We start from the raw sequence: 21,076 nt of genomic DNA on the forward strand, positions 1-21,076 counted from the left end.
TTACCAAAATCACTTCATTCTCAGTCTTCTAACAAAATGCCTAGCTTTCAGGTACTACTCATTTTGCAGAACTGGGACCTAGATGATTGTTCGGAATACCAATTTTTCTTGCTAATATCATTTCAGATAATGAGAGAGCAAAAAAGCATCAAGTCATATGAGTGTAAGGGAGAAGACTTAAACTAAATACTCACCGCATATAAATCAAAGAATACATTGTACTATTCTCATCTGGAGCAGGCTTTTGCCCTTCATAAGTGCCATAAACCAATGGAGAAAGCAGGCATTCCTAGAAAGCTGGAAGGAGAAACAAAAATATAGATTGCATCATTAAAGACATTTAAGTGTGTCCAAGATTTGATAGATTTAATTAATATTTTCCTTTTACAGTAGTAATAAAACATGGATTAATAGAGGTTAAGAAATTTTACCTGGCAAAGATAATTTAGTTGTCCCTTTTAAATATTTACACTAGTCTATTATATTACTAGGTTATAGAAACTAGTGTGAAAGAGTCTTTAATGCAGAAAGTGAAAGGTTTATTACTTTTGTTTTCTTTGGGATGGCAAATTGATGTCATTTTGGAGTAATTACTTTGACATTAAATAGCAACGAACTAAGTTTATTGATGTCTGAAACATTAGAATTATTATAGTAAATTACTGATACAAACTGTACTTTGTCCCATTTAATTGTTTCAGTTCAAGTTGTATAAGTGAAATGTCCTTTGTTTAAAAGGCATAAACAATACATGTTATTTTTTTCTTTAAATAAAAGCTCATGGTGAAAGCATTCAGAACAACACATTTCTCTAGAATATCCAATGAGGGGGGGGACAGGGAGAGAAGTCTGTGTTTTATCTAGGTTAGCAATAGAAATATATGCAATATTTTCCCTTTCCTATGATCACCTTCCCTATTTCGTCATACACTTTGTCCTCTGACTAATGTCACTGCTGAAATAGCCTATTGGAAAGGAAGATAGTGAAAAGAGCCTCCATTCTGTGCACGTGAACAATCTTTTTGATAAAATACAGTCAACTGAGGCATCCTTTCCCTAGAGAGTCTCTTTATTCTTGACATCAATGCATAGGATTGCTTGCTTCTTATCAAATACAGAATTCTTCTTTGCACAGGCATGAAATCCATTCTTGGCTAAATGGATACTTTATGAAGAAAATCACTGATAAAAGATTAGCACAGTCTGTGAGCTTGTAGGTGGAAGGCTGCAATTTTGTATTACACCACAAATAAAAAATTATAAAAAATTTATAAAGACCACTCAGTACCTGAAGAAAATCCATGAAGATGCCTATATCTATTCTAAGTTGTCAGTCAGGATGAAAAAAAAAAAAAAGGCAGTGAATAAAGTTTCCATTGAGAAATACTGTTTTCACTAAACCATGACTGACTCATTTCATGCGATTGAGGATTTCCATGAAATTTCACTTTTAAAAGTATTTTTTGGTTTAGTGTTTATCTGAAAAGCATGTAGTGTCAACATTGAAAGGAGCATTTTGAAACCAGGTTTATCACAAAAAATTAGATATTGTGAAAGGTAGCAGCATTCTTGCTCTTCCCCCAACTTAAAAAAAAATAAATATTTGTTTGAAAGAAGTCAGGTTTCCAAACATTAATATGTCATGCTTCATCTGAGTCTCATTTTACAGTCTTTGAGTAGCTTTCTATCCTTGTATGAGGCAAAGAAATGCTACATTTCGTTTAACAGGACTGGATCTTGATGAGCTGATGGATTTAGCACTGTATGCACACAAAACATGAAGAAAACTGCAGTATAGGTAACGGTATTTATACAAGTTTGTATCTATGCAGCACAGTTGAAGGACTGTGAATTAGTGACCTGCAGAAATACATAGGGCACTTTTCCAGCTTGCAAAACAAGCCTGCAATGCAAAAACCCTCCAGCCTAAAATAATCGCCTAGCATATCTCTATCTTTCACCAGTCATTTCACTTAAAGGCTGAGGCGTGCCAAACCCCACTCTGACCACCACCTGAAGAGCAGGTCTAGCTCCGTTGGTGTGTAACAACCCAGGTAGTCTTCCTGAACCCATAGCTTGGGTTCAGTCTTCTGAGACCCCAGACTGTAATGCCAGTGGGACCAAGACCCAGAATAAAGAACACAAGAAAGACCACAATGACAGATACTGTAAATTACAAGATATTAATCCAGAGCTCAGATTTTTTTACCCTGGTGGGCTGTGATCCACTGAAAACTTCTGCCCTGTATCATCAATGACAAACCCTAACTTCTTGCTTAATCCATCAAATCCATACTCAGAATGACAGAACATCGTGCTTCAACAGAGTGGGAGTCAATGCAACTCTCAGCTAAGGAGTTTTTGAGAAATACTGTGAGCTCTCCACAGATGCATGTGCTCAGTTAACTCCCATTTAATAATTCCTTTTTCTGCTCAGCACCCTGTGATGGAGTAGTGTCTGCACACATCAGCTTTTTAGTGCTCTGCAGATGGGAGGTGTGCTTCTTTCAGTCTGTAGTTTGTTTCTTTATGTTGAACGCCCAAATTGAGGGAGGAAGCTTGTTCTCTAGCCCATCTCTTGCTGTTATCCCAGGAACCCGAATTGTATTGTTGCTGCTTTATATAGGTTTCAAGAAATATTTTACAAGAGAAAATATATGAAGGTGGAAGAAAAAAAAAAGTTTAAAAAAGACTAACAAAAAAAAAGAGAGAGAGAGAACTAAACATGAAGCAGAGGAACAAAGGAAGGAGAGGAATTAAAGGAGGAACATGAAGAGACCACAGTGGAACTGAGGAGGGCGGCCAAAGCTCTGTGCTAAAGCCACATGTGGGAGTGAAGGAGGAGCAAAGAGACAGAACAAGTAAGGAAGGAGAGATAGCAGGTAGAAATGGGAAGAGAGGGTAAAAGCAGAGGAATGACAGAGGAAAGAGGAAGGAAACAAAGCAAGGATAGAAATGGTAAAGACAGAAAGAAACAGAACTGCCCATAAGATTTCCATGAGGAGGAAAAGTCTGAGGGACAAAGGAGAGAAAAAGAACAGAAAGGAAAGAGGTGAAAAGAAGACCCCACATTTCCTTTCCCTGGGCACAACATCTCTGTCACACAGCATCACTTTCTGACCTATACAAGAGGTCCAGACTGCCCTTGGATTTCTTCCCTGTCCATGCATAAGGTCTGAATTTGGTCCTCTGTATCCCAGTGGCTCCAGCACTTTGTTCCAAGAGACATTTGTTTTCATGGCCAATCCCAAGGCTTCCTTTAGATCCAGGAAGTCTAAGCAACATTTAATGAAAATGTGAAAGCAGAAACCAGCATATTTCTAAATTAAGAGCAGATTTCAGCAGGATGAGGAAATCTGAACCACAACAAAGATAAATTTCCTTTTGTATTTCTTATTCAGTAAAGATGCAAGCAAAGTGTAATTAGATTTTTTTTTTTCTAGTTTTTTTATTTCATTCGTTGTACCAATAGATCCTCTACAGGCTTGGCTGATACCCTACAGTTTAACATTTTCTTTAATCAACACATTGATTGCAAAGGATTACAAGAGAGTGCTGGCTTCTCATTGTCTTTTTTTTGTGGTTGCCTTTATGTTCACTTTTGGGGTGGCTAAAAACTAATTATTTAAATACTTCTCAAAATCCTTAATCTTTAAGGTTTGTATCTGTGCGAGAGAGAAAAAGGCAGATAAACAGCATGCAAGAAATATGTTCAAGAAAACTTGCCTACAGAAAATATCACAGGTTCAGACTATAATTTTTTTCAAGGTAACAAATGTTGCAATGACCTGATGACAAGAAGTTTGACTTCATTAGCCTTGAATAGTCATCTGAAAAAATGATTTGGAAAATAGCTAATGACAAGAAATGCCTTATGCTTCAGATTTTCAGTGATGCAGTAGAGAAGGTAAAGAAACAAGTTCATCACGTGCTGTCCTAATGCAAATAGTTAACTAAGGGAGGCTGGGACAGCTCTCAGGAGAGGCTGGGAAGGGGCTTCACCCAGGTGCAGCTGGGGGGAGAGAGCCAGCTACATGCCCACACACAGCTTGGAGGAGGATGGGGCAGAGGGACCGGGTGAAGAGAAGGAGGCTGTCCCTGAGGGTACCCAGCCAACCTGTCTTACGCCCAATGCCTGCTGCACTGCTTAAAGCCCAGAGACTTTTAACTATCCAGAACCTACATCCTGGCAGTAAGCAGCGTAGCCAGTCCATATTGCGGTTCTCAGGACAATTTCTGCCTGGAAGGCTTTCACATTAAGCCAGGCAGTACAGCAATAAAATGCAAGAAAATGACAACTGGCACAAATTTACTGGTTACTTGCAGTGCACACAGGGGTGTGTGTGCTGGTTTTGGCTGGGATAGAGTTAATTTTCTTCACAGTAGCTGGTATAGGGCCGTGTTTTAGATTTGTGCTGAAAACAGTGCTGATAACAGAGGGATGGTTCAGCTGCTGCTGAGCAGTGCTTACACGGAGCCAAGGCCCTTTCTGCCTCTCACCTCACCCCACCAGCGAGCAGGCTGGGGGTGCACAAGGAGTTGGGAGGGGACACAGCCAGGACAAAGGGATATTCACAGAATCATGGAATGGTTACCATATGATGTCATGCTCAGCCTATAAAGCTGGGAGGAAGAAGAAGGAAGGGGGGGATGTTCGGACTGTTGGTGTTTGTCTTTCCCAGTCACCGTTATGCGTGATGGAGCCCTGCTTTCCTGGAGATGGCTGAGCACCTGCCTGCCCATGGGAAGTGGGGAATGAATCCTTGTTTTGCTTTGCTTACGTGCACGGCTTTTGCTTTACCTATTAAAGTGTTTTCATCTCAGCCCACGAGTTTTCTCACTTTTACTCTTCCGATTCTTTCCCCCATTCCACCAGTGGGGAGGGAGCAAGCAGCTGTTTGGGGATTAGTTGCCAGGTGGGGTTAAACCACAACAGTCCGGCATGGGGCACGAAGGGTATGAGATAACAATCGATTTGATTGGAATGTGCTAGATTGAATTTACAGCTGTTATTGCTGTTTAGCTATTAATTGGCAGGCTCCTGTGCTTGCCATGGGGCTTGCTTGCCTTACTGTAAATTAGAGTCTAGCGCTCATTAGTGGCTGCTTTCGCTGCTCCCTGTAGTGCTGTACTGCTGCTGATCATCTGACTGTGCTGTGCCTGGGAACATTCTGATAACAGCAATGGCGATGCGCCTGGGCTGGCAGATGGCCGAGGCATCGCTGCTGTTTCTGTGCTGCTGGACTGGACAGGCTGGAACTCCTGCGTGAACTCAAGTCGAAGGGACTGGGACCTGTGGATGAGTCCACATGGGAGCAGGACACCCCAAAGCACCTGTGGCCATGAGTAAGACCATGCCAGAGCAGGTACATCTCAAAGTGTCTGTGGCCGTGGTTATCTCCGTGCCACAGTGTAATCTATGACATGCAACTTCCCAGGGCTCCGTGTCCTCTTCGCAGTGGGTGTAGGCACTGGTATGAGCCAGGTGTCTCTGTGAGGAGATGGTCCAAATGCCACGGCTGTTTAGTCAGAAACATTAAGCACTGTTTTTAACTAGAAGCTAAACACATAAATGAATACTGGAGCATAGAGACTCAACCATCACATACCCTGCCCCCTGCCCCCCCTCCTCCCCCTTTTTTCTTTTAATTTTCAACCTCACTTTTGATGGATTTTGTTTAAGAAATTGATGATTATGGCCTGAGCCATAGAAATGAAACAGTAAGTTTCAGAGATATTTAACCTTATAGGTCTTGCTTTAGTTTGTATTGCTAGTATACAGGCCTTGTCACAGGGGAGAAGCCAGTAATGGGTGCTTTAGCAGCCTTGGTTGATTATAATTGTTAGTGTATCTTTTATTTTATTATTTTGTCTTGTGGGTTTTTTTTTTTACTTGTGGGCTTGAAACAGTATTTCACACCATGAAACACCACACTTGTACCAATTGCTCTTTTTATTGAATAGTGTTGCCAATTTTCTTCTGGACAATAGAAAACACAGTTGAGAGAGACCTGGCAGGACATCTTATGCAGCATCAGTATATTGGTGACAATGCTTTGCTGATTATATTTTCACATTTTGCTCTTCATACATTTTGATTATATTTAGCTTCCATCACAGTTCTATTAATTGCTACTTTTTAAATAAGAAACAATGAAAACAACAAAAAAAATCCACATATTTTAGGAAAAGCAAAATTAAATTCTGCCAGGGAATTAACTGTATCACAAGGTTTATTAATGTTTATAATCTTTTACACACATTTCCATAAGCAAAATTAAGCTCATGCTGATCTATCGCGTGGTTCTGTCATGCTACGAGATTTCGCAAAAGAGCTTCCCATTGCTTGAGTGTCTGCCATAAATATAAAGGAGTTGACCATTTTTGTCCCAGCCCACGTGTGGTTGTAGTATATCACAAAACTATGAGATAATTGGATGTGGCTGACAGTCTTTGTTTCAAGGACAGCAAGGAGTGGAATACAAATGATCCAGGTGGAAGTGCAAAGACAAAACTACATGTAGAAACTTGTAAAATGCCGCCTTCTGCTATTCTTAAGCTTGCCTTTTGGTGAACTTTCAAGTCAGATTTTTAAGAATATTTAATAGATAGTGAAGTGTGATACATATGCTACAGGAAAATGTGTACAGATGTTTCTTCATATAAAACTAATGCCCTCTGTCTAATATCCTTTGTGAATTGCCTCCAGTAAACACTCAGTGCTGTGGTTAATAGCATTGTTTATTCAGACAACCTAACAAAAAGGCAGATTTCTCTTCCCACATAAAGATCGCTACCTTTCTCTAAAACACTGTGCAGACCAGCTGTGCTCTGGTTCCCTGGGAGCATTTAGCCAGTGTTCAAGACCAGAGTCTGGGACTCTAATGAGAATGGTGTGGATTTAAAGAGTAAGACAGATTTGAGAGGGGAATGGAACCATCACTTTATCACGTCTCGTACCCGTGCGAACCAACATACAAACCTCTCATAAGTAGTGAGTTAAGGTGCTCTGAAATACAAGTATGCCCATTTCCCTGGAACCAGGGGCTGACAGTGCAATGGGTGCAGTCTGTGAGCTAACCTGTTTGCAAAGTGCTACTGCCATTCCCCCTTCCACCTCAGCCTACAGTGCAGTGAGTGTGTTACTCTGTGATGCTCCATTTGCTTTGGAGTTCCTCCTTATGCTCTTTGCCTTAAAAACCTGTCAGGAAGGTGCTGCTAGATGGGCTAAATGCACATCTGGTTAGGCACCAGGTTTAAATGTGGTGCTTGGGTCCATTTCAAAGCAGGGCTCCAGCGCCGTCGCTTCAGATCTTGGCTTTGTGGGCTACTGAGCACTGAGCGAGACTCCGGACAAGCCCCAGCATGAGTTATCCCTACAAACGGTGCCAGGCTCAGAGCAGCCTTTCCATCAGGCTTAATAAGTATGGGCATGAACAAACAGATGAAACAGATGGGACCTACTCTGTATTGCAGAAGTGTGCAAGGACTGGCTTCCATGAGCAGGGAGGAGAAATGGTCGTTTGCCAGCACTAAGTTAGGGCAACCATTAGTTCAACTTTAATTCACACACTAAGACCTCAGACAAGGGCATAGTTGGCCCCAGATACAAAGGAATGTATCTGTGCTTATTGGCTGACTTTCTGAGTAATGAGGAATATGTGAATCCAAGATAGGGATTTCAAGAACAAGGCAATGCTGGTTTTATGGACCGTATATATTTTTTTTAATTTGATTTTTTCTCATGGGTGAAGCTAGGATCAAAGTATCTAACGCATAATCCAGACATCTGTACTGATGTAATGGTTTAGGCCATCATCAGAAGGAAAAAATGTTGATCCATGTATTGTGAAAAGTCAGCAAATTGTAAGTTTTAAAGTGAGGGATCTTAAGAAAGTTGAGTTAGGAGCAAGTGCATAATCTAAAACTTCAGGGTCAATCAGCAAATTAGGTTTATCCACCTCTTTCTAACAGTGGATAAAATCTGTCCTGCTGAATAGAGCCACAGAAGTTATATGTAGTGCTTATATCCTAGTTGAATTTCACCATCCTTGTATAAGTCTTCTGAGAACCTGCTTCCTGTAACAGAACAAGGTTGGCAGCCCAGGCTATACACGCGTCGGTTTCCAGGAGCACGGCAAATCTGGAGTTGCATCACAAACTGGGTTGCACATGTTCTAGAAAGCCTCCGGCACTGATTCTGAAGAAAAAAAAAAAATTAATATGGGTTGGTTTATAATGGTTTTCAGCTTTAATTTATTTAGTTATTCTGAAAACAGTTTTGTATGTAATTCTCAGCAAAAGTAGAGAGACTGAAGGCTTACCATAAAGCTTTTTGACTGCGTAGAGTTGTGGTGAAGTTTGTGGTGAATACCAAACTTGCCCCCAGAAGGCTATGCACAACTTCTGGTCAAGTTTGACAAAGAGTATTGGCCACCAGAAGACAGAAAAAAAGTATTTCTAGAAAATAAAAATGAAGGCATATTAACTTATGTCTCAGCTGACTTGAAGGGTTTTTTGTTTGTCTGCCTGACAAGCACATACATCGCACTGGAGATTCGTGTTTGGTTCTATTTTCCTCTTGTGTCCTGAACAAATAAAATACAAGATCTATAGCAGCAAGTTCTAGGTAACTTTCCAGGTCATGAACAGGGGTGAAACCTGAGAGGTTGTGCAAAACACTAGAAATTATTTCAAACAGGATTATGAGTGTAAGCAACACATGGAAAAAGATCAGTGAAGCAGAGGCATTGCAGTGAAAATGCAGGTTTAGCAGTTACACCTGCCAATTCTATTGCTCTGGGCAATGGTCTGACACCCTCAGTGCTAATCTATTGTCCTCCTAATTTAAGGCTATAATCTACATTTCCAAAGAGATAGAAAGTCCCACCTACTACAGCCACTAGGGCCACCAAGCATGCAACATATAGTTAAATCCAACACTTCCAACAGTACACAGGGGATTCACTAGATTGGAGTCTAATGTCTTTAAGCCAGCAGGTGTGAAAGCATGTTATACATTTGTGACTTTATAGTAAGTAATTCCATATATTTCACCAGATTGGTAACTCAAATATGGATTCAAACAGTACCATTCTTCATGGAAAAATAGTGAATGAAATTTAATTTCACTGTAACATTCTTAGGACAAATGGCATTTTTTCATAATCCTTTTATGCGGGTATTTTTGAAGTTTGTTAGATCTACATCAATTTCTCTTCTGTTTGTCTCAGCTTGACTTCTCTTTCAGGGGTCAACTGTCCTATTAATTTGCTAATGCAGGGAATAAAACAAAAGACTCCTAAAACAGTAGTTCCTAACCTTTTTCAGTTTGTAAATCTGATTTTTTTCAAAGGAGGTGCTTTCTCTGGTTGAGGCAATACAAGGTACTTACAGTAGATATTTCTTGACTATGTTTCATGGATTTCTTAGAAACAGTCCATGAACCATGAGCGGATACAGTTCACAATTTAAGACTACCACTGTAGACAGAGAATACTGGTATTATAGGTAATACTACTCATGAATCCACTACAACTCATTTTCATCTGCTAATGCTTATTCCTGCACCTTGGAAAAGAATCAGTTCTGCCATGAGGTCTATTGGAAAATCTGATTTCTCCCAGTTTGCAAATTAACTGACACTGCAGCCTGGTAAATTTTCTGGTTTGTGTTTTGGTATCTGTAGCAGTACTGCTGATTGCCTAGATTACAGTGTGTTTGTATGTCATTTTGAATCTATCTCTGGTCACATGTAATGAAATGAAGAATTACTCAGAGCTCTAGAGACTAACCACTTCATCAAATAACATCACTGCAGACCCCAAACACAGAGATGTGCAAAGAAAGTATCACTAGGTTCCTCTGTATTTCTTCACATTTGCTGAAAGTTTGTCATAGCCAAATCTTTAGGTAGTAATTATATAGGCAGGATGTGGGGAAGACTTTCCATATGCTTCTGTGGGGACAAATCAAGGTTGGTGTATCCCTGAAGATATTCACTGAGTCAGCCAGAATGCTGAGCCTGGAGCACTAGTGACTGAGTGAGGGTCTATGTAGATCCCTATGGCAGGAAGTCAGACTGTGGATTATGTGGTTCTTCTTGGCTTTCACAGCTTGTGAATATTGAAATAGATGTGTAATACAGAGGAAGAAAGGTAAAGTACCTTTAATGCCACTCATTTAGGGTCAACTCTTCAACATAACTTTTAATTAGAGGTAAGAGCTGCCAAACTTTACCGATGTTTGTTTTTCAGAGGGAAATACTGGCTCCAACATTTAGTTTCAGTCAGGCTACTTTAGAATTCATGTTTCTTTCATTCTCTTTAAAGTGAATAAAGATTAAAAGTTTGCACAATATTGTGCTGTTTCATGGTTATCAAAGTCCAATGGCACTTTTTTGCTTGTTAGCTGAAAGCTAGAAGTGGGAAAAACAAATACTAAGCATTCTCGTTTCAACTGATATTGTGAATCTTCGCTTTGCTTCTCATTTTATCTGCCTTTATGCAATAAGGTGTAACTGCATTGGGATGAAAGCTTTGAGAGACTGGGACCCACTGACCAACAGAGATGGAATTGGCCAAAGAAACTTTGCTTGTTCCCCTGCTCCCTGTCTATAAGCAGGCAAAGTTGCCCTGGACCATACTAAGAGCTGCCCATCACTGCAACTCAGCAAATCAAACAGAAATTTTCTGAAGCACTTGCTAAGTGAGACACTCTGGGAAGGGCTTGCAGATTTAAACAGCCAAGATCCTACATCTGGACTCCTCACCCATGTGTGTCTAGCTGGGAATCTCACCCCACATCTTACATTAACTTGTTTATGCATTTCCCAGGAATGCAAAGAGGTCCTGACATTTGATGGAGAAGTTTAAACAAGTTTCATGAAGGTAATTATATAAATAGACATGGAACCAAATAAGTACTGGAAGGACGCTTATAACAAAAAAAAATTAGTATTTCTATGAGCAGTGGATAGGGTCTGATTTCTGATGGTTTGACATGTGTCATTGAATTTCCTGGTATCTAGTAAGGTACAACTTTAAAGAGACTTGTGGAAACAATATCTTGAAGATCCTCACTCCTTTGTCCTGAAATTGTCTGAGGAGTTCAAGATTTACAAGGAATACACATAAAGACATCACACTTGCCTAGGAGACCTGGCTAACAATTCATAGGAAGGAACAAAACGTTTCAAACTTCGACACTTTAAAACAACTATCTAAAGACATGCTGTGAGGCTCAGGTTTTCTCACCATTTCTACAAAAGGCATGATTGAGTACTCTTTAAAAAAATCAGGTCTCTTCTTGTGGTGCCTAGCACCACAAATATGAATTCTTTGTCCCAAAGCATAACTTGCATTCACCGATTGATTTTATAGCAAAATATCAAAGCTCAGCTAGCCAGAGAGTGCTGATCATAGCATCTTTCAAAGCTTTCCTCCAGATGAAGCATCTGTCCCCCCGCTGCTGTCCCAGAGTCTATAAAATACACTATCACTAGCTCACAAAGGATTTTTATTGTGTAAAATGAAACCAGAAGTCTGTTGTGGTTTAGATTATTGTTTCATTTATTAATATTAAGCATAATTTCCCAAACAGGACTAATAAATGAGAGCTGGCTTGTGCACTATAGCTGAGATTACTGTTGTTAGTGCTGTAGGGGGACAGTAACACAGCAGTTCTTCAGAATTCAGTCTGTGTTCAAGCTGCTTAGGATCTTTAAAATATCAGAATTACAGAGTTTTTTTAATGCTTAGCAACTCTGGAAGAAATAGTTTGTTCTAAAGAAAAAATTTATTATTGGTCTTTGGCTAGGAACAATCATATACTGTTCAAGTGGCTACATATTTTTCCTAACCAATATTAAAATACAATGTCTTATCTTTCAACTAAAAAAAGAAAAATCCATTTCTTTTCTGTTCTTTTCTTTACCTTCCCCATCATCTGACATACAATGATCAGTTTAGATCGGTAAAATATTCCTTCCTGGCTTTGTTCAATGCATGATCTACAAAGTTACTGCACGGTTATTTTTGAGCCTTCATGTTTCCCTATTTTACCTTTAAAAATAGAGAAACTGTCACTAGTATGTGTTTCTTTAATGTTAAAACTCCAGCACGCGAACTTTATATCCAGCTGTTTGATGGAATATTCCATTCCCCTCCTACGGCAGCAGTGGAGCCATGGCACAGGGCTTCCTCAGAGAGGCTTCAGCCACCTCAGCAGCATTATGTTGTTACTGTCATACTGTGAAGGATTATATGAGAAGCACAAGATTCCTAACTTTCATGGAGCCAAGGCTATTGTTCACATCTACAAATTTATACTGTGTTACACCCAGGAGAGTCAGAATGATTCTCTGTCTGAGGCTTAAGGATTTCAGGACTGACAGAAGGTAAATGAACAACTTTGATCTCATGAGACCATAAGGATTTAATGAGGACTTAAACACAGTTCTTCCACCTGGCCCTGTAGAGAACTGAGTTTCAGCTTGTGTGCTAAATGCCTTAATCTTGTGCTAATTGTCTTGCTCAGTAGAGAAAATGATCACTGGTTTCAGTAGGAGTGAGATCTAGCTTCTAAGCCTGTCTGTATTACGAAATGAACTCATCAGGGAGTTGCCTTGATGTGGCATTTTTGTGCTTCAGCTACAGCACCTCACAAGCAGCTTCCATGTTAACTTCTGGTAAGTTAATCTATCAACAGTTCTAGACAACAACCGCTTCTCACATCTTGTTAGGCTAGTGGAAATGACTGTTTTCTTACCATACCACAAACCTGAAAAATCAATGAGCATTTAGACTATAATAGCATTTCCAGAACATTGCTGCCACAGTTACCTTTCCTAGCAGCTGACAAGATGTTCGACAAACTAGAGCAAAGGGAATCTGCTCAGCTAAGTTCTAAGAAACATTCACCCAACGTCACTATAGTTTTGGTTAAAGGTACTGAGTGACATGAGAAACTTTTTCACTTGAAATGATCTGTTGTCTTCAATGCACTGGAAGGCAGCAGAACTCAGCTGTTCAGCTAAGCCTTACCATGATTTACCTTCTACTAAGCTAGATTTGCTTTAATTTTAATTAGAGTGCCTGATCACTCTTCTGTATCTAATTCAATTTGTGAAGAAGAATCTCAATCCTCTATGACTGCTAAGAATAGATCCTATGCCCGGTATGCCTTCTAGCAACATGCCTGTTCCGGTGGAGGGAGAAGCCTCTCCATAGCAATTAGTCATTTCTCTTAAATGACAACATCTGCACTTTCTGTTTGTCCCTTCAGTAAGGACGATCTGAGAATATACTTTGCTAGAGAAGGAAAGGAGGCTAGGCAGAAGTAGCAATTTCAAGGTGATTCATGGCACGAGATTTGTCACCTGGACAAGGACATATCAATTTGGTCACCAAAGCTGAGTATTTTATAACACTTTGAAATAAACCCACTTCCATGCTTGAGTTGCCTAATGATGATTTTCTTGCGAGAAATACATCATGCTTTTGTCTGTCCTTTTCTTTTCCAAGCTTCATTCCATCATTGAGCACTAAGAATAACTTATCCCACAAAGCTGCCAGGTTTAAGAGTAGAAGGGCAACAAGCTTGACCCAGAGGAAAGGGAGAACCAGGTGTAATTCATAGCAAGACCTGTTTATCTGTGTTAGGTGGGTCTGGTCAGACCTCAGACAAAATTTGGTGGCATGGCTCAGGATCGTCCAACATGGAAAGAGCAGGTCTGTTCTGCATTACACACAAGGTGTTGTTCTTATGATTTTGTAATATGTTTAGCCAAGTGTACTGAAGGTCTCTGCATACAGTGGACCAAATTCAGGCGTGACATTAACTGGCACAATTTAACTGGAGTCTGCTCAGTCTTAAGGCAGTTGAGTGCACATAAGCTGAGAGTACGTATCTATATGCACTTCCAAACCAAGTTTAATACATGCCATTCTGCAATACTATCAGCAAATCTGAATGCATTTTAAAACAAATTAAGCCCTGCAGTACCTCAGCAGAATTCAGTAAAAAGAATAGCTACCTTCTGTATAGAAGCAAAAAATAAGTAGGCATGGAATTTGCCCAAAGAATAAGTCTGACACCATGAAATGGAAGCCTGGCTTTCTTCTGTCCACTTTAACTTCCTCCCCACCTGCCTATGTTTATTACATGTCAATAATTAAGTGGGGCTAGAAAATATCACCTTCATTCTTGGAAAAATTCTAATTAATAGATTTTGTATGTGGTTTGCTTAATTCCTGTAAATAGATTTGCTTAGGGAGCAGTACGCACATGAAAATTAATTTGAAACCATAATCACCCTATGGAGAACACAGTGCAATTATTCTTTCCCAGCCAAAATAAGCTTCAAGAAATTTCACGCTAGTTTTCTTCTGTTGGGACAGAAGGATGATGAACATGATTATTCTTTCCAAGATCAGCATACTTTCTTTCCATACCTTGTGTTGGACAGTTGCCCTAATTCTTCTGTTGCTGTTCTGTTTGTAATCTGCTAAGACAATTTTTTTAGGAAATACAATAAATTAACTGCTCAGGAGCTTGTCTGCATCTGTGCTGTGAAGAGCATCGTATTTTCTCAAAGAAAAGATGCCAGCTGCATTGGTATTCTACTGATGATATTTTTTTTCCTGTTGTGTGTTTGCTCTTAACTACCAGATCTTCTCCTGGGACACATTTAGAGAGGGATTCATGCACAGTGTGGGTTTTTTTATTACTAATCTGCCAAGAATTGTTACATTGTTATGGAGATGCAACATACATGAGGAACAGAGATTCGGTCTAATCTGAGACCTACGATTCACATATAGCACAGAACCTGACGTTTTTGCCTACAGTCAGACTCGGGCTTGATACAACCACCACATAAAGCAGATCCATAGGGAGTCAAATCCAGACTTTGAGTATGGGAGAAACATTGCTCCATGTTTGCTTCCAAAGGAGAAAAGCCAGTCACTTACAAACACTGCTCTGCTCAAGGCAGGTTTAGTTTAATTGGGATGACATTGAACTGCAACTCCACAAACTTGTGTCAGAATTAGTAATTTCATACCTGAGCAGTAACAAAACTCCATTGTAGTATTAAGGTTCTTCAATTCTTTTCTTGTGTAACAATTGACACATATTATATTTTATTATAGTCATTAGGACTAGAGAAATATGCTCTAGCCAAAAGAAAAGCCAATTAGGTGGTATTGTTATTAGTACTATCTGATTATATGATCTGCAAAAATAATGGGTACATTTTAAACATCTTGGATGAAAATATTGAAACTTGAAGGCATAAAGTTAGCATCTAAATTAAAGGCCTGATTTATTTTTTTTGTAGAATGCCAAGCTGTTAAACAAAGCCAAACCCAGTGGCGTGCCAGTAGGCCCACAATCTACCACGAGAACAATTTCGGATAGATTTATGGTCCCTCTGCCTGAACCTTCTCTCTTTGAAGATGCCTAACTTAACTCTGCACCACGGGTGGCAGGAGTGTGAAAGAGGGAAAAGGCTGCAGCGCTTTCCTAGTCCCTCCTTCAAGGCAATGGCACAATAGCACTGGTAGCCTGTGAGGGCTCTCTACATATTAGGAAGAGTCAGACAATCTGGCTCCTCCTGTTCTAGTCAGAGCATTGCCTTCTTAGGGAGTTGTTTTTCTCTGCTTGAAATGTTACAAATAATAAAATGGAGCATTATTTTCTAATCGGAAGTTTTTAGGGAGTGGAGGTGATATAAAAAGTCTTTCTGACTGGAAACTGAATTATTTTCCCTTTTGCTGTTTTAACTATTAGAACAAAAGAAAGGAGGAATCACACTAGAGAAAAAAATAAAGTAAAAGGTGGGGGAAAATGCCTCAAACATTTTGGTGGGTAAGAAAATAAAAAAGAGGGAAAAAAAGTTTTACTTTTGGAGTTCTTGAATCTTTCTGCTGGAAACCTCAAAACAAAATATCTAGATAATTTTTCATGATAACTGTAGGACAAAATCCCCTTTACTAGCAGAAAGATTACACTCAAGCTTTTTGACTAGTTCTACTTCACATTTTGAAGGTATAGCCAGGCCCTCCTGCCTGTATTTCATACTTGTTAGGAACACAGGAACTCAAGGGAGAGATATTCTTGAGTATGCTCTTTTCCTGGCAGTCATTCAAAACTGGTAGGAGGAAAACAGGCATCCTGCAGTGAGCCAGCATTGTCCTCTCTGCTTTCCACATCTGGCAGAAATCTCTGCTGCCACTCCCACCCCATCCTATTCTACCTCCCAGTGGAACCTATGCGGAGGGTTGCTTTTTATCATTACTGTAATTAGTTATGTGTACTTCTTCCTCCTTCTGCCCATATTTCTCCTCTGAATACCTGCCTAGTATTCTAAAGGTGCCTTTTATGCCCATCCCTGTATGCCATCAGGATAAAATGACACCAAGCTGTGTGGTGCGGTTGACATGCTGCAGGGAAGGGATGCCAAGCAGAGGGAACTTGACAGGCTGGAAAGGTGGGCCCGTGTGAGTCGCATGAAGTTCAACAAGGCCAAGTGCAAGATCCTGCATGTGGGTTGGTGCAATCCCAAGCACAACTATAGGCTGGGCGAGGAATGGATTGAAAGCAGCCCCGAGGAGAAGGACTTGGGGGTATTGATTGATGAGAAGCTCCACATGAGCCAGCAGTGTGCGCTTGCAGCCCAGAAAGCCAACCGTGTCCTGGGCTGCATCAAAAGAAGTGTGACCAGCAGGTCGAGGGAGGTGATCCTGCCCCTCTACTCCGCTCTTGTGAGACCCCACCTGGAGTACTGCGTCCAGCTCTGGGGGCCCCAGTACAGGAGAGACATGGAGCTGTTGGAGAGAGTCCAGAGGAGGGCCATGAAGGTGATCAGAGGGCTGGAGCACCTCTCCTATGAGGACAGGCTGAGAGAGTTGGGGTTGTTCAGCCTGGAGAAGAGAAGGCTCCAGGGAAACCTTACAGCAGCCTTCCAGTACCTGAAGGGGCCTACAGGAAAGCTGGTGAGGGACTGTTTATGAGGGAGTGTAGTGACAGGACAAGGGGTAATGGCTTTAAGCTGAAGGAGGGTGGATTTAGATTAGATATAAGGAAGAAATTCTTCCCTGTGAGGGTGGTGAGGCACTGGAACAGGTTGCCCAGATAAGTTGTGGGTGCCCCATCCCTGGCAGTGTTCAAGGCCAGGTTGGATGGGGCTTTTGGCAACCTGGTCTGGTGGAGGGTGTCCCTGCCCATGGCAGAGGGGTTGGAACTAGACGGTCTTTGAGGTCCCTTCCAACCCAAACCATTCTATGATTCTATAACTGCATTTATACAGTCTCATGGAGCATCAGAAACCTAATAATGTCATGACTGTACCTTGCATTGACATACTGAGATAAAATTCAATACTAAAAACATTTTTATAAGCATGTTCGTCATAATTTATAACATTCCTGAACAGCAAAATTACCTGAATGACCAAGAAATACTGTACTGAATCCATCTAAAGGGTGAAATTCTGTACTTTCTTACATCCAAAGCCATTTATTTCTTGCACAGCTGTTCTGTAGAGCTTTGTTTTAGTTAATTCAAACACAGAGTAGGCAGAGTACCTACAGATCTGCTCTAATTCGTACCAACTGCCTTGCTTCCCTTGTCTGTGCCTAACTCCCCATAAACCCCTACAAGTCTGATGTCTGCAAGTTAGACTCTGGGTGGTTGACTAGACAATCTCAGTTGCATGGGATGTTATTGAACCTGCACCCTACCTCAGCACAATCAGAAAAGCTTTTGGGAACTATTTTTTGTCCCCACTTTTAGGAAATCCACACAATAAAACTAGATTTCCCACCTGCTGTCATAGACCATATATGATTTTCTCTGACTCCCTATCTCAAGCTATGGCCCTGGGAATAATCTATACAAATGCCAAAAGAGATTAATCAGCTGAGTAATCAACAACATTTCTAACAAAAATAACAACATGGTGACTTCAAATTCTGATCTCTGTGCAAGCTGAAAGTCTTCCGTTTTCAGAATAATCAAAGAACTATAAAGTACCCAAATTAAAACAAAAACATGGAAGAAGACAAGCAGCATGGGAAACAATTCTCTTATACTGGAAAAAAAATTGAGATTTTTTTTAAACTCTCTTCTCCTTATTTGAGTCAGTTGGGGGAAATTTCACTGAGAAAGGAAAAAAAATAAGTCATTGAAGGCAGATCTTTTATTTATTTATTTTTTTTAATTAGAAGACTTTATTAAAACTGAACTTAAATGCAGAAAGAGACATCTACTCAGAAACACAAACTTTCTTTACAAAAGTTAGACTTTTTTGAGTTTCCAATTTTTTTAAAACAGAAAATTTGGCTCTTTGGAGAAATAATATGACTTGCTGCTTCTTCCCCCCCCTCTCAGAAAAAGCCAAACTGTTTGACACATTATAATTTTTTCCTTTTACTCAAATAAGTCCCTGATTTTGTCTTTTGCTATCAGGAAATCATGATATCATGTCCAGCAAGATCATCTCTTGTTGAATTCTAGTGCCTTAAGCTTAAGCAGCAGCATGTCCTAGACCTAATTTCCACCTGTGTTCTGATCTACACTTCCTCCTATTTAGCCAAACTTCCTTAAGAGACTTCACAGCCACTGATTTTTTTCTATTAAGAATAAGCTACCTATGATATAAACTTCTCTGCCTACTTACTCTGTCAGATCATTTCTGCTTTCCGAGTCAACCAAAGACAAGTTAGGGCATCTGAATCTTTCAGATGTTGAAGCTGGCCAATAAAATCCTTTTAACTCAGACCATGTACATTTGTTATTCTAGAAAAGAATTAGGCACATAAAACTTGTACATACAATATTCTGTAGCAGAGAGAATTTACATTTTTACTACACAGTAGTGTTGCAGAGGTTTCAGAATTATGGCTGATGTTTTATATATAACCAATAAAGTCAAATAGAAACAATCAATTGTATTGGAATGGTAAAATTTATTATGATTTTATTGTTATGTTTAGACACCAGGGAAGATTGTAAGTGGCTTCATTGCTGTAGGTAAGACAATTAGATGAGTATAGTTTTAATGTTGCTGTGTGTGGCAGCAGCCTGGAAATTATTAAACTTAAATAATGCTTTAGAATTTATTGACCTTTAAATACACTTCACTTTCAATCAGGATATGTATTCAACCTGATACCATGATGCATAGATGCAAATACTCCCATTTTCAGTTGTGCTTTTTCACTTAATAGGAGACCTCTCTTCATATCTTGACTGGCAAATTAATGCAACTTTTTATACCAGTTTTCGCTTAAAAATGAAAAAAAAATATTCCTGAGGATGTCACCTCTCACTGTACTCTTCAGTTTCAAGTAAATGTTTTTTGTTTGGAGCTATTAGGAGAACACTGCTCCTTCTCAGCCTTTATGAATGAGAATCACATGCTGGTAACTTGGGATCTCTTGGAGATCAGCAATGCAGTTTCTGCTACATGATTTTGCCTGTTTGCATTGACAGCTACCTCAGGGGAAGTAATGTAAAGCTCAGAATGACAACTGTTCTATTACAAATATTATCATCTTGGGAAAGAGACTGGAGGAGAACATAGTGAACAAGAGCAATATTACCTAGGCTTCTTTAAAATGAATCCTTCATCATGAATAACCAAAATATATTAAGCCAACATGAGCTGTGACAATCGTTTAGATTCCCAAGTAGACAGAGTATGCAGCTAGAGGTGAGACTTAGATTTGCTTCATAAATAGAAAAGGGACAGGATGATTAAGGTGCATGTGTTTTATTCCCATTGTGACCCACAGTGGGAGTTGGGGTTTCTTGTTTTTACCTTCCTGAATTTGAGTTTGCAAACCTATATGTCTCCCAATATCCCTCCCTCCTTCCCACCTTCCCCAAAATCATGCAAGAATGCCAAGCATTAGTACCATGTACAGATTGCAAAAAACAGGAAATATTGTGTTTGAGGGTGGTACGCAACCTGTTACTCTGACATCCTGAAATGCTGGCATTATTATAGCCTTACTGAACAGGGCATTTGTGGGAATGCCAGAAAAAGAACCCAATTCCTCTGAGTCCTAGAGCAGGGCTTTAAAATATAAATATTTATATATTATATAAAAATTAGCATTTACATATATATATATTTTTAATAAGTTCTCCTCTGCCCTACTGTCTGTGCAGTGCATAAAACCAGATTTCTAAGAAGCAACATGTGTGTTGTCATGTAAAACCATGTAATTGTGCATATATGCACAGAAGTACATGGTTTTGTCCCATGGTCAAGACATGATAGTTATTAATTCTGGGTGCACTGGGATTGACATCAGCAATATCATTTGAGTACTTTTTTTTTCACATGGATCTCCTACTTTTTCTTTTTATTCAGTAAAAGCAGGCTGAAAACAGCACTTCAACCTAGTAAAAATATTCTGAATCCATCTTGAACAATATGAGAAAGAAGAATGTAAGACCCTTCAATCTGTAGCATAAACCTAAACCAGTTGAAGTACCAAGCAGCTGGTAGCAGTGGTGTGCTAATACTTACAGTGTGGACCAGTGCTGGACAGAACATTGTGGGGGTTTTGTTGAGTGACAGAAGATTAAGAGGAAAAAATAACAGTGGTTTCTATTCTTGTCTCTTGACAGGTCTTTCTAGCTCATTCTGTTTGGCTTTGGTTTAGCAGTTTTGCTTTTCATAAGTGGGATTATTTTTTATTAAAATGAATTAAATTAATTTCCAATTAATTAATTCAAAACTAAATATGAATTAAGGGTACTGAGGGACCTGTGCTCACCAAGCCATTTTCAATCATTTATCAGCAGTCCTGGCTAACCAGGCAGGTCCCAGTTGACTGGAGGTTAGCAAATGTGATGCCCATTTACAAGAAAGGCCAGAAGGAGGATCCAGGGAACTACAGGCCTGTCAGTGTGACCTCGGTGCTGGGGAAGGTTATGGAGCAGATCATCTGGAGTGCCATCATGTGGCACATACAGGACAACCAGGTGATCAGGCCCAGTCAGCATGGGTTTATGAAAGGCAGGTCCTGCTTGGCTAACCTGATCTTGTTCTATGACAAGG

This window comes from Grus americana, chromosome 3, assembly GCF_028858705.1.
Source record: "Grus americana isolate bGruAme1 chromosome 3, bGruAme1.mat, whole genome shotgun sequence".
Classification (NCBI taxonomy): domain Eukaryota; kingdom Metazoa; phylum Chordata; class Aves; order Gruiformes; family Gruidae; genus Grus; species Grus americana.